Below are 13421 nucleotides of genomic sequence, written 5' to 3'. Positions count from 1 at the left end.
ATTCTGTCACACTTACAACAAAATACCTGGACTTATTCTCAAGGTTTTGCACCTGTAACATCTTAGAATTATTACAACCTTGGTGAAGTTCCAGTTTTACTGGAAGGTCCAAGTGCACAGAGCCATTGATGTTTGCTCCCATTCATCTCACCTCTTGAGGTCAATAATGGAGATTAAAACCTTTGTGAACTAAGCCAGCTTCAGGTTACAGCACCAATGAGTTGGGTCTTGTGTACTCTTTCAATTCACCCGCAGTATGTTATTGGTTTATCTAGCTGTTAATGAAACTAGCAATAAAGTGGCCATCTCTAGAATCTGAAAATCTAATCTGTTATTGTTTCTCCCAGTCATCATTCAGTTAGTTACAACTATCAGGACTAAGACACACAACTCAGAAAAATATAATTCCATTGTCCCATTACTCTGTCTTGTTTTACTGTCTTTCCCATTAATCTTTCAGGATCCCCGGTTTCCTCAATCATTACTACCACTTGATCAAAGTGGCCAATGAATGTTCTACAATGGAAATGGGAAAATAAATAATACATTTGGGAAGCAGAAACTTTCGAACATGTCCTTGATGAACATCGTGTTGTGGCTCAGCTGTTTTACCCATCCCTGATGCAGTGAATCAGTGGTTACTCACAGCAAAGCAAAGCAGAGAAGAGGGAGAAACTTACGGAATGAAGACTTGAATTCTTCAAAACTGCAAATTAAAAACAATGAGTGCTACTAAAGTTTCATTCAAGGTGAAAACTGTTGGCTAAGGTTCATCCACAACTTGAACATTTGTAAAAGTTGCATCTGAATTAAGAACCGTAATGATGGTAGATCTCTCAGAACAGGCCATTCAATCTGCATATAATACAATTTCACTCTTGTATACGTTTCATGCTGTTCCTTTTGGAGGGTAAGTTATGTTTTGCAGAATGTAGAAAAGGAATAAAAATGATTAAGCAAAAAAATAAAAAAATAAAGGTAGGAAGTAAGGGAAAAGAAACTGAGATTTAACTAAATCTAATTTACACCAACACCATTGGGATATTCCTCTGTTCCTTTCAATACTGGCAAAGCACACTTGTTTCCACTGTGTCACTAGATTATTTCGTATATTGCCTTGAAGACATTTTGAGCCAAAATCGTAAAGGAATCAGAGATACGTGGACTTTTATAACTGATCCTAGTCATATACATGTTGTAGTCAGGCATCTGTCCCAAATACAAAATGTCAACCAAGAATATCACAAATCTTATTTAATGAGTATCATTAATGCTTTTTGAAGTTTACCCAGATCTAAATTTATAACACAAACACAAATGTTTAAAGCACCAGTGTGATCCTTTTTTAAAACATTCCCAGCACGTTTCCTCCACCCCTCTTCTTCCCCAGCACAGTGTTCTGCATGACAAAACCTGGGCCACAAGGGAATCAGAAAGACTCTTAATTAAGCAGAATGCACAAGACTAGCGAAAAATATATGTGGGTGGAGATTAGACATGAAGATCAGACTCAGAAGGAACAAAAAAAGAAGCAATGCAAGAAAAGCCAACAGAGCTGTACAGAGATCTGAAGGGCGAACTGGGATTCAGAGCATCTGTAGGAGGCACGTAACAGCAATCAGGAAAGAGCTGCATCTTCTCCTGGGCTCCTGCAACTGCTCTCCTCGACTGATGAGCGATCCCAGGAAAATATGTGCTTAATTTAAGGTGCTCCTGACAAGTGTGACTTAAACGTCGATGTACACTCCAAATCTCATTGTACCCTTCAAATCGAGATTACAGTCCTAAAAATCAGGGCGGGTTCTGGCTATTTATCCAACAAGGTTCCCAATAAGTAATGCAGCATTAAACAACCATGTGTGGTCCAAATACTGTGCTTTTAATGTAATATCAGTTTATAATATTATCATATCCACTCTCATAACATATATAATAACAACGATTGCTATGTAAGATCAGGAACAACACTCCTTCCCAGGCCAGTTCAAATGTTCAGATAATCATTTCACTGCAGCCAAAGCTGTATGTCTTGACGGAGCCCTAGTCTGGTGCCACACAGAAAGTCCATTTAAACCAGGAAAGAGATCCAGGTTCTACCAGCTGTGTGTTGCTGATTCTGTCACCAATGAGTGCATTACTGCTTCTTCTGCCAACAAGAAGTTTCACATGGACATAAATTCTAGTGTTTTCATTACTGTGAGGACTAGCTGCTCCACTTTCCCCAATCCTAACAATTTTCCCTACTCCGTAGTCTACTTCCAGAGACTGTAGTTCACAGACCCTCATGTCACCTCTGCCATTCCCCTGCAGCAGCCATGGAGGTCAGAGCTTGTTTTTATCAGTTGTTCCCTCCTGTTTCACCACACATTTGATGAGCCTGGCCATTTTTTGATGTGGGTTTAGTGTTCATTCAGAAGAATGCTAGACTCACGTTTGGAAACCAGACGACTTACATTGTGTAGAGTCCCACCGAAGTGTTGGAGTTTCACTAAAAGGAAATATGTAAAAGGATACTTGATGAATGAGAAAAATACATATAATTGCTAGATGAAACAAGGGTGAGAGAAAGGTATATGTGCATAGAGAGAACAAAATAATCATAAAGAAAGACAACAAGATTAAAAGAGGCAGAGAGAAAATGCAGAGTGATTTTGGTGAAAATAAAAAAAAATATTTTAGAAACGGGTGAAGAAATCTAAACAAGGGACCTCCAACATAAGAAACAGAATAAAAAATAAAAGTGATGAAATGATTCAGGATGAAACTGAAGTGAGGAAATGCTGGAAAAGTGTAAATTAGAGATTTGTGCTGTATGGGACGGAGAGTGACATTAAACAAATGTCACTGAGAGTGGAATTAAAACAAATGCTTTTCATGTTAATGACCTTCAAAATTGAGGAATAGGAAATCATAATTGTTGTTAGTTTATTTTTCTAAAAAAAAGTAAAGCTGAAGGTGTAACCAGAAGAATATTAAATATGGACGTGATTTGCTTATGGAGTATTTTTTATTTATTTATTTATTTATTTTATATATCAAATTTGTCACCGCCCATCTCGTTAAAAACTGTAATTGTGCAATTGGTTTAACGTGTATATGAAGACTGCATTCATGCCTGTGTTAATCTTGTTCTGGACAAGGAGGAAAGTCGCATGTCTAAAAGGAAAAACTACAAGAGGATACCTTTGTTAAGTGTGCCTGAGAAGACGGTCTGGCAGAATTTGACAGGTACGAGAAGAAACAATGCTAAAAAATGTAAGAAGTACCATTTGGCTTTCTGCTGGGTTGAGGGTATGCAAACCAGATTTATCCTCTTTAGCAGGTCCTTGAGAATTGTTGAAATCTGAGAAAGAAAGGTTATTTTTTGATTGTTGATTTAGAGAAAACATGATAAAGTGTGTTGGCTTGAATTATGGAACGATTTATGGAAATAAGGAGTTGAAGTTTGGTTGCTAAATGTATATGATGGAAGTAAAGCATGCATGAGAATACAGTAAATAAAACGCTTAGTGAATGACCTTGAGCAGGGAGTGAAACAAGAATGTGTAATGTCCCATTTGTGGTTAGAGAATTTATGGGTATAGGTATAAGGAATGCTTGCGGTAATATTAGAGGTGTTGCGGTTGAGGGCATGAAGGGGTAGATGCTTTTTATGTAACAATGCTGTGTTGTTGGCTGAGAACACAAATGACTTGTAGCAAATGTTAGATAATTGTATCAATTGTATTATTGAAGCAAGAGTTTAGAAATTAACATATCAAAGACCAAAGTAGTTGTGTTTGACAAGGAAAATGGAATGAATGATTGCAGGTGATACATGAATGGTGAAAAAGTAGTGCAAGTAAGTTAATTTTTGTACCTTGGTAGAATATTCATTAAAATTGAGAAGTGCGTGGAGAAATTAAGATGTGAACACGCTGGTAGAAAAGTAGTGGTGTGTGGTCTGTTGCAAGGAAAGAAGATTTGGCCAAAGAAGCAAAACATTGATGTGTATAAGTGTGAACTTATATGAAGTGAGAGTTGGGATATCAGCAGAAAAATAAAAGTAAGTTGAATGCAGTGGGAGTTGGATACCTAAAAGGTATATTTGGTAAAATAAGAGAGACAGGATTATGAATGAATGGGTATAAGTGTATGTGAATTGAATTACCAGTATGAAAGAGTATATCATAATCATATAGATTTGAACTGAATCTCAAAACACATATATGAAGGAATAGTGAAAGGGAAGACTGAGAAAGTTGCATTCATGCATGATGGCATGGACACAAAGATGGATAGGTAGGTATAGATAATGTATACAGTAGTACATAATGAATAACTTTGATGTAAACGAGATTCAGCTACCTTTCCTTTGCTTTTAAAAAAAATCATGCCTTAATTTCTTTGCTACTATTTCTTCCAATAGAACAGAATATCTGTAGCTCAGGGTTGAACTGTGGAGTTCTTGGTGTTCTCTGTGCTTGGTTGCTTGCTTGCAGACGTTTCATTACCCAACTAGGTAACATCATCTGTGTGAGGGAGTGTGGAGTTTGCTGCCCATTTATCTGCAGTAGCTTGCCCTGCCAGTTTTGGTGGAGGTGTAGTTTCCTCCTTGGTGGTTCCTTGATTAGAGTATTGTTTTCTGCCTGATTTCTTCCTATTATTTCTTACTCCTTCTCTACATTTTGCAAAATGTTGCCTACCCTGAAAAGAAATAGCACAATGGGATGTATGAATGTATGTGTGTATATTCCATGATTCTCTGATATGGACTAGAAGCAGCATATCTACTTGTAGCACAGCACAGCCACAGGATGTCAGGACAAGAAACATAGATCCAAAGCATTGTTCTGAATATTCCTCTGTACTTTCCTTCCTGTTGTTCCACCAGCTTGAAGGAAGAAAAAATGAGCAAATATTAACACAAAGGGAATCAGGGACTGTCAGGCCTCTGCTGATATTAGAACAGGAAGTGAAGGGGCAGTGATTCAACAACACAGATAAGCAAGTTTATTGCAAGAATTATGAAATCTGTGGCTGCTGGGTATTAAATGTAAGCCCTATTTATAGTGAATCCAAGGTTGAATTCTTGTGCCACTTTCTCCTGTCTGTAGAGGACAATAGGTGTGAGGCCTGCCACTTCTGGGTATCAGGAAGGCCTGTGAATGTCCCTTGTTATTGTAATGACACCATCTATTTTCCAGCTGTTTGCTTCTGACCTGGCCAGAACTAGCTCTCACAGGTATTAACCGAAAGGATCCTCTCTCTTTTTGTCTGATCACATAATCAGTTGTGGAAGGAGAAAAACCCTGCAAAATTCCATAGGTTGATCATCATTCTATGAACTTAGTGCTGAATAATCACAACCGACAGAGTGAGAAGACACAGAAAAAAGACGCAGGAAAGAAAAGATTCAACATAACAATCTGTGTTGAGGTGGCTTAATCTGATTGGTTCAACAGAATCTGTTACAGAATAGGAAAATCACTGCAATGCAGATGCTTTAATAAAGAAAGAATTCAAGATCACTTCCCAAAATAAAGCCCAGAAATAAATGCCTGTTTGTTTGTTTGTTTGTTTATTCATTATTAAATTTGTATGCCGCCCATCTCCCCCCAACGGGTGACTCTGCGCGGCTCACAGTTAAAATCAAAAAACCCATCAACAATTAAAACTCCCCCATAAATAGTTAAAATAAATAATCCATTAAAAACCAAATCTAAACAACAAACCCTGTACATACATTATGTTTCTCCTTCTGTTCCCACCGCTACTCAATTTATTTCAGTATTTATTTTATATCCAAATGCTCTTGCTATGTACAGAAACAAGGGTTAGTTGAGAGTAGGAGGAGGTGGTGGCAAAGGGAATCCTCTTAGCATACAGCTTATTAGTATCATCAATCATCAAGGGTGTCATTTCTAAATTCCCTCTCCCTCATCTAATTTGCTAAAGCTAATTCTTTATTACACCACAAAAGCCAGCATGAGAGATGGAAGTGATAATGAAAGGTGGCTTGTTCATCCATGCCCTAATGTACAGAAGGAATGCAACTCTGCAGGAGTGAGAAAGCCAGCCTTAATATCTTGCTTAGTCACGTCTCTTAAGGGAGAGCACCAATCTTCATCTTGCTGAAATAACCAACCAAACCCCATCTCCTACTTCAACTGCTTTCCTCATCTAGTGGGAGTGGGGACCTATCTCACTCTGCTCTGAGTTGCCACCAACACTACATCCAATGATTTTTCGCACCGGCAGAGAGCTGATCATATGCTTCCTTTCTCTCATCTGGAAGCGTGGGCAGTTTAGAATTACAGTCCACCAAAAAGGACGCGGCACAGAGGAATTTATAGTCAGCTTCTTTGGTTTCATGCAGTTGAAGATATTCCCCCAAAGCCAAGCTCTTCCCTCTAAGGAGTGGGCAAAAGGAATAGCAGATGATGTCAGGCTCTGGCGAATGGATAAACAGCTCAACCTCCCCGAGCAGGGCTTGCCAATAATCTCCACTGTTTTCTGTGCTTGGCTCTCATGGTGCAAATGATGATATGAAGCCTTGAAGCCCCAGGGCTGCATACAGCCATTGGAAGTCTTGAAGGCCCCTGGTTTAGAAAAAGTGTGCAGCCCTGATACTAAGAAAGGGCCCAAAATGACAAAGCAAAGAAATTTCATGCTTTCTTTTCGGAATTTCCCATCCCTTCTTCTCCTCCTTAGACTAAAATGAAACTGTGTTAGCATTATAGCTCTTGGCTTTTGTTCAGTTCAGACCTCCAAGTATCTCAGAAAACCCCTGTCAGTAGGTCAGAATGTACCATAGGTCAGTTGTAGAGCACATGCATTGCATGGAAGAAGAGCATGGTTCAACCCCAGCATTTCCACACAGGACTGAAAAAGAATCTGGTTTGGAGAATAGCAGCCATTCAAATCCACAGTCCTGGAATGGATGGAACACAAATCACCTTCCTATGTTCTAGGAAGAAGAAAGAGTTGGAGTGGGATCTAAATACAAGGTTTATGAAGGTCTATCATAGTAGCTAAGCCTGTCAGCATCTCAGATTGCTTGGGGGGGGGGTGCGTGCACGCACCTTCAAGTCATTGTTGATTCCTGGCAACTGCCTGGACAAGTCCCTGCAGTTTTCTTGGCAAGATTTCAGAAGGGGGTTGCCATTGCCTGCTTCCTAGGGCTGAGAGGGTATGACTGGCCCTAGGCTACCCAGCCGGCTTTGTGCCCAAGACAGGACTAGAACTCACAGTCTCCCAGTTTCTAGCCTGATGCCTTAACCACTACGCCAAGCTGGGTCTCCAGATTGCTTAAGTGTTGTGTCTAAATCATGAGGATTCTATCCAGAGCAGCAACGTTCTCACGGGGTTTGGAGAACAGAGAAAAGGGGCGACTCTAAGTGGCTTGGCAGTTGCAGCTAAAGGTTGCACATAAAGACTTTTAACAAGTAGCTCCTTAACTGACACAATCCACCCTCTCTGGGTCTAAGAAAGGTGAGCACAAATCTCTGGCAAGAAACCACAAACAAACGGAATTAGTAATATGTCAGGTCCGACGTCCAGCAGGGATGACCTTTGCCATCTCATACAGAACTGCAGCTTGTGTCGGTGAGACGCTCTTAGCAGCCTCGACCTGCATCCAGCAGTTAATGTTTTTCATGCCGCCATTAAGCACTGGTGAAGGCACTATTAATAAATATGTCTTTCTTCATGAACAAGGCAGAAAGTTGCTAATTAAAAAGTACTTCTAATAAGCCGCTAATTAAAAGGTACCGTTGCTAGACATTCGTCATATGTATTAGAAAAAATAAAATGCTTCATTTTTAATCAAGCCATAGTAGACAATAAGGAGGGAGGAGGAAGGGAGGAAAATTTGAAGAAGGCTTGATTTATAGTTTATATTGCTTGCAGTGTCTTGTTCTCATTGTTACATACATACATACATACATCACAGATGTACGTGTGGGTGATATATCCATTGTGCTATTCCCTCTTGGGATGAGCATTGTTATGCAAAATATGGAAAAAGACTCAGAAGTAATAAGACAAATAAATTAAAAGCATGAGATAAGGGGGGGGGGGAAGAAAATATGGGTAAGTCTACTTTATACCACCATTCCTTATAGCTCTCTATACCTTTACTCTTGCAAAAAATGCTTGCTAGTACAATGTCTATATACTCCTTCATACACTATCTTTTCTTTAACCTTCTCACCTCTTTCTTTTTGAGGAGCTGATCATTTACAATGAATTACTCTAGAGCTAGAAAAGTCAGATGCCCGTTTCCAAAACTTCCACAGGAAAATTCAGATAGGACCCCTTGGAGAAGGAACCTTCTGCTCCTTTCTCCAGCCTGTCCTCAACCAGCCAGGGATTTCTAAAAACCACTCACCCAAAATCCCTGAAGGGCGCTGATTGGAGAAGACTAGACTACTGTAGTATGTTCTGCATGAGATTACCTTCAAAAAGTGTTTGCAGGCCCCAGCTGGCCCAGAGTGCTGCAGGTTGACTGTTTTCTAAGATCAGTACTGTAAAAGGAAATGTGAGAACTTCTTTTCTGCAGCACTTTCACTGCATACCAATGTTCATTTCTAGACACAATTCAAAGAGCTGACAATGATCTAGAAAGGTCCACATACTCTAGCCCAGGCTATTTGAAATATCGCATCATCTAGTGTGAGCCAACTCAGGTTTTGAGTTCTCCAGGACAATCCCTTATCCATCTCACCTTTATTTTGTCTCATGTTTGAAGGAGATGTGAGAAACAGCCTTCTCAGTGATTAGTCTTAGGACCTGAAATGCCATTGCCAAAAGAGGTTAGATTAGCTACATTTCTCTTGTCCTTCTGTTAAATAAAACATTTATATTCAAATCAGTTTTAATTGGATAGACTGCACTGCTGCTGCACTAGGTTTTACTCTACTGGGTAAATTTTACTTTTTACGGATGCATATTATATTTCATGAGCTTTTATTTCTTAAAATTTAGGGGACTGATCACCAGTAATTTTGATAAATACTACCTTGGGTTTTGTTTTGGGGGCTTTGTTTTGGTTTGTTTTTTGGTAGATGGGTTGTAAATTCACTAAATAAATATCAACTACAGAATTATATCTAGCTATTGTAGACCGATCCCAGTTGAGATGCTCTCTTTTTTCTCCCTTGTATCTACTTTCTAAATATATTTCATTGCTCACTCCTCCTCCAGCAATGAAGTCATTTCTTTAAGTTTCCCCTCGCTCTTCCCAGCATACTACAGCTCCAACAAAAATTGGAAATCACGGAATTACAGTTATCCCAGAATTAGAATTGAAAGGGACTTCTCAGCATGTAGTCCACTTCCTGCTCAGCACAGGATCTGCTAAAGCATTTCTCTCTGCAGGTTCACTGTAAGGGTGTCTGCAGCGTGGGGTTAAAAAAAAAATGCACATAAAAAACACATGGAGCTTTGATCACACTGTCTTGGCCACCATCTTGACTTTTTTTATGACAACCTGTGAACACCCCTCATTCATCCAAGGTGTTTTACACTTGGAAGGCTCTGAAGTGTGTAACAACAGCCCTGCAACTGGTATTTGGAGGCCTGCTGTCCCCAACAAAGGGGCAGATAACATCAAGACCTTTCTAGATATACCCTCCATGAATTTACACAATTGCTTTTTAAAGCCACCCAGGTTAGTGGTCATGACTACTTCTTATGGTAGTTAAGTGGTCATGACTAAGCTGCTTCCAATGTAGCATGGCTGGCTGGGGATTTCTGGGAGTTGAACCACACATCTTAAAGTTGACAAGGATGGAGAAGCACTGTTCTGTAGTAAAGACAGATGCAAGGAATTCATTCAGTTTCCCTGCAATCTCCATATCCCTCCATATCCTTTTCACTCTCTGTGTTATCCAATGAACCAACTGCTTCCCTGGCTGGTTTTCTGCTTTGAATATATTTAAATTATTTTTTATTGTTTCCCTTTGTGTGTTTGTGTGCACATGTGTTTTGCCATACACTCCTCAAATTCCATAAAAGCACTTTATCTGTTTTATATCAGACTTCATGCTTCTATCTCATTAAGGCAGGTCTTCCTTTTTCCGAAAGAAGAATTCTTCATTTTTTACAGTTTCAGAAAGCCACACTAGCACCTTTCTGTATTTGGTGGAAGCTTCCTCACATTGTGGGATATAGTCTAGTTGAACCTCAATTCTTATGGTTTGGAGTTTTACATAACCTTTAGGCACCAGGAAGAGATTTGGCTCTTTTGACTTTTGACTTGTTCAGGTGGGTTGTTTTTTTTTTTAATATCAGGCACCTCATTTTTGGACATTATTCCTTGTCTAGTGAAATATGATTGTGTTGGACCTTGCCAGCAGTCTCCTATTTGCATGGATGCTAAGTGTGACGGCCTTATGATTATTGTGCCCTATTCATTCTAGAAAAGTTACATTTCACACCAGATCAAAACCACTTAGAATTATATCTAAGACTGCTTCCCTCCTATTCAGGTCTAAGGCACAATTGTATCTAGACATTTGTTGGGACTTGGGCATGATGCATCAGTCTATGTGAGGGTAATTAAAGTCCCCATTATTACAAGAACTTCTTCTTGGTATGCCTTCATGATTTCTTTCAACATCTCAAAATGGTCCTCTTGATAATTATTTTGATTAATTCTCAGCTATTGCCATAGGAATGATTTTCTACTAAATACTGTTGCATGTTAGCTGCCAGAAATAGTCATCTGTTAAATACTAAACCGTCTAAGGAATCAACTGGTTTTTATGGATTGTTGTGAACTGCCAAGAGTCATCATATGAGATAGGCGACCATATAAGTTCTGTAAATAAACAAATAAACTGTGCAGTTTTATGCATTGGGGTAAGTAAACTGGGAGTACACCAGACTGAAATCCATGGGGCTTACTTACACCTAAATTATTTTAGGAGTGGGATGAAGTTCCAATTTTGCTTTTGAAAATTTAAAAGTCATTTTTGGCTGAAAATAGGATCCCAGAGTAATAGGTCAACATATTGCCATAGAAACAGGATTCTTGTATCAAAAACCAGAAGAGTAACACTAAGACTCAGATAGATTTGGTGAAGACAACTGATGATGAACAGTTGATCTCCTGTGCCTTGTAGAGTGGAAAGATGAAAATGTGTGTGTGTGTGTGTTTATGCATGTGATGACAGAAATAGGAAACAAATGATTCATATACATAGTTCTCCCTGCTTCCTTGCCATCTCAAAATTCAGAACCTGCATGTCTTCTCTTATGATGAGCTGTGTATACTTCCAGTGTAGAAACTGATTATGCATCTCATTAAACATGATGTTCTACAAGTTCTGCTTCAAATATTTACAAAAAGATACAGAAAAACAGAAGGTGTTTCTTGATTTTACCATATCTTATGTCCAAGTTAGCCTGAGAAGCTATAACCTCAACAGTCAGTGCTAGAATGGCTTGACTCTTGAACGAAATACTGTATGCAGACTCCTAGGCCCAGAAAGACTTTTTCTTTCTTATTAGAAAAATGTTGAGACCTTTCTCTGTACTGTGGCTTTCAATGGATGTCAAAGGCTTTAGAAGAAAGAGAAATAACTTCAGAAACATAGTATTTAATGCCGTTACCCATTTCTCTTCACAGAATTCCTGAGAATCTATCACAGTTTTCTGAAGGGGCCATGGAACGTAGATGGGAAAATAGTAAGATGCATGATTATCCAGATAAATAAGTACAATTATGCAGGTTTTACAAGATAAGGAACTTGTAACCAAATGTTACAGACTGAATTACTTGTCTTAAGGATGAGGGCTGCCTAGTATTCCTTTTTCAAGGACTCTCCATATAAGCAGAAAATTCAGATTTAGACAATTTGATCGGTGAATGATTTATATGAAGTCCTTTACTGTACATTGTTAAGTTTTCATTTATGGCTGTGAAAACATATTGCATGAAAACTTGCTCTTACATTTCATAAAAATTGAAGGTTTTTTTTAATAGGTCAGTCATCTGTCATCAGGGTTTCAGTGTTGCCTCCTGCTACATTTGATGTTAAATTATATTTTAAATGGGTGCTTAGCAATGCCACTTCCATTTCGAAGGAAAAGCATTCAGATTGGAGGAAAGAAGGGAAATCACACACACTAGCAATATTTCCTCCTTCTTCCTTAAGCCAAGCTGAAAAGGAACAGGACCAAGAGGCTCCCCTCAACCAGAAGGCCCCTGGATCTCCCTCAGGAAGATCTCCCTCCCCATACTCAGAAGAGAAGGCAGCAACTGCTCCGAACTTCTTTTCCTTTTTTTAGGCATTCAGGGCACTTTGGTGGGGTAGATTCAGCTTGTAGTAACTCCTCAAGGGAGAGTATAAGCCATCCTGGGCCTTCTTGGATAATTGGGCAAGGTGAATTGGTCTGTAGTCCTGCCCACATGTGGTAGGCTTGTTCACGGAAGGAGCCATGGCCTCCTCCTCTCATTTGCTCACCTGGATTTTTCCACCGCAAAGCGGAGCACTGAGAATTCTCCCATCGCTTTCTCTTGCTTGTCCCTGCCTTAAAGCTCAGAGGAAGTGCCACCATGGGGCAAAGGCTGTTGAAGGCACCATCATCCCCTCTTCTCTCTGGCATAGTCTCCTTCTGCTGCCTTTGTCCAGAAATGGAACCAGGTCTCAGAGCTGTGCTGATGCTATGTTTTGAGTAGCACAGATAGCAACGCATAGGCTCTCCTGCAAGAAAACTTCTGCTATGTCAATCTCTTTTACCTGTTGCTGAATCCTACATTTAGCATCCCTCAAGAGCAAAGAGCATCGCCTCCTGAAATCAGCCCCCAGCTTGGTGAGCCTTTTGCACTGACCTTCTGCAACTCTCAGCCCATCTACCACCTGGACAGCTTGGCTTCTCAGTGAAAAAGCTGGCTCCTTCTTAAATTCAATCTTGACCGAATAAGAGGGCCAGAGAAAGGGATATTAAATAAATGAAGTTGCTTTTTTGTTTGCTCCCAGGTTTAAATAGCCTTTGCATTTATGGGGAAAGCTGGAAACCCTAAGAGATTAAAAGAACATACAGGATTGTCCCACATAACTATAACCGCAAGGATATCATTTGTGGAAAGAAATTAGGCACGGATTATTTCCTGTAACTCTCCAACTATTATTAAATTTCCCCATAGCCATATCTGTAACAGGCATGGAAATAAAGCTCCTTAGAATGTAATAGAAACAACATTTGTCTCCCATCCCCTTACTAATGGGCAAAGCATGACATTTCCCCCTTTCTTTTTTATAAAAATAAATAAATAAAGCTTACGTTTAGATTATTTATTGATTTTACTTATAATGGATCTGGTCATTTTGCCTGTGTTTATTCTTTAACTATTTTGTTCACAATCCACAGGTCTCTGTGATTGGCTGTTGGACCAGCATATTTTGCACAATGATGTAATATTTGATAAACAG

The 13421-nt window shown here is 39.3% G+C and overlaps 1 long non-coding RNA gene across 17 annotated transcripts in view; it reads right to left on the bottom strand.

Annotated features, from left to right (window-relative positions):
• Positions 1-13421, bottom strand: part of LOC112543199 (uncharacterized) — a 71372-nt gene that overhangs the window by 8775 nt on the left and 49176 nt on the right. For 3 of the 17 annotated variants that reach the window (XR_015797908.1, XR_015797899.1, XR_015797897.1), the window contains 5 exons: positions 12453-12692; positions 8708-8772; positions 3184-3343; positions 2454-2488; positions 681-706 (listed from right to left, as the gene is read on the bottom strand). The exons of 2 other annotated variants lie outside the window; for them this stretch is intronic. This is a non-coding gene — a long non-coding RNA (uncharacterized LOC112543199). The remainder of the gene's footprint in view (positions 1-680; positions 707-2453; positions 2489-3183; positions 3344-8707; positions 8773-12452; positions 12693-13421) is intronic. 12 more of the 17 variants (XR_015797909.1, XR_015797898.1, XR_015797896.1 and 9 more) reach the window with 9 other exon arrangements.

The sequence above is a fragment of the Python bivittatus genome, unplaced genomic scaffold (assembly GCF_059951505.1).
Source record: "Python bivittatus isolate LINGU-HERP-01145 unplaced genomic scaffold, Pbiv_v1 ctg000610_np1212, whole genome shotgun sequence".
Lineage (NCBI taxonomy): Eukaryota > Metazoa > Chordata > Lepidosauria > Squamata > Pythonidae > Python > Python bivittatus.
The sequence above is the reverse complement of the archived record's forward strand: the minus strand, read 5'-3'. Positions and strand labels throughout refer to the sequence as shown.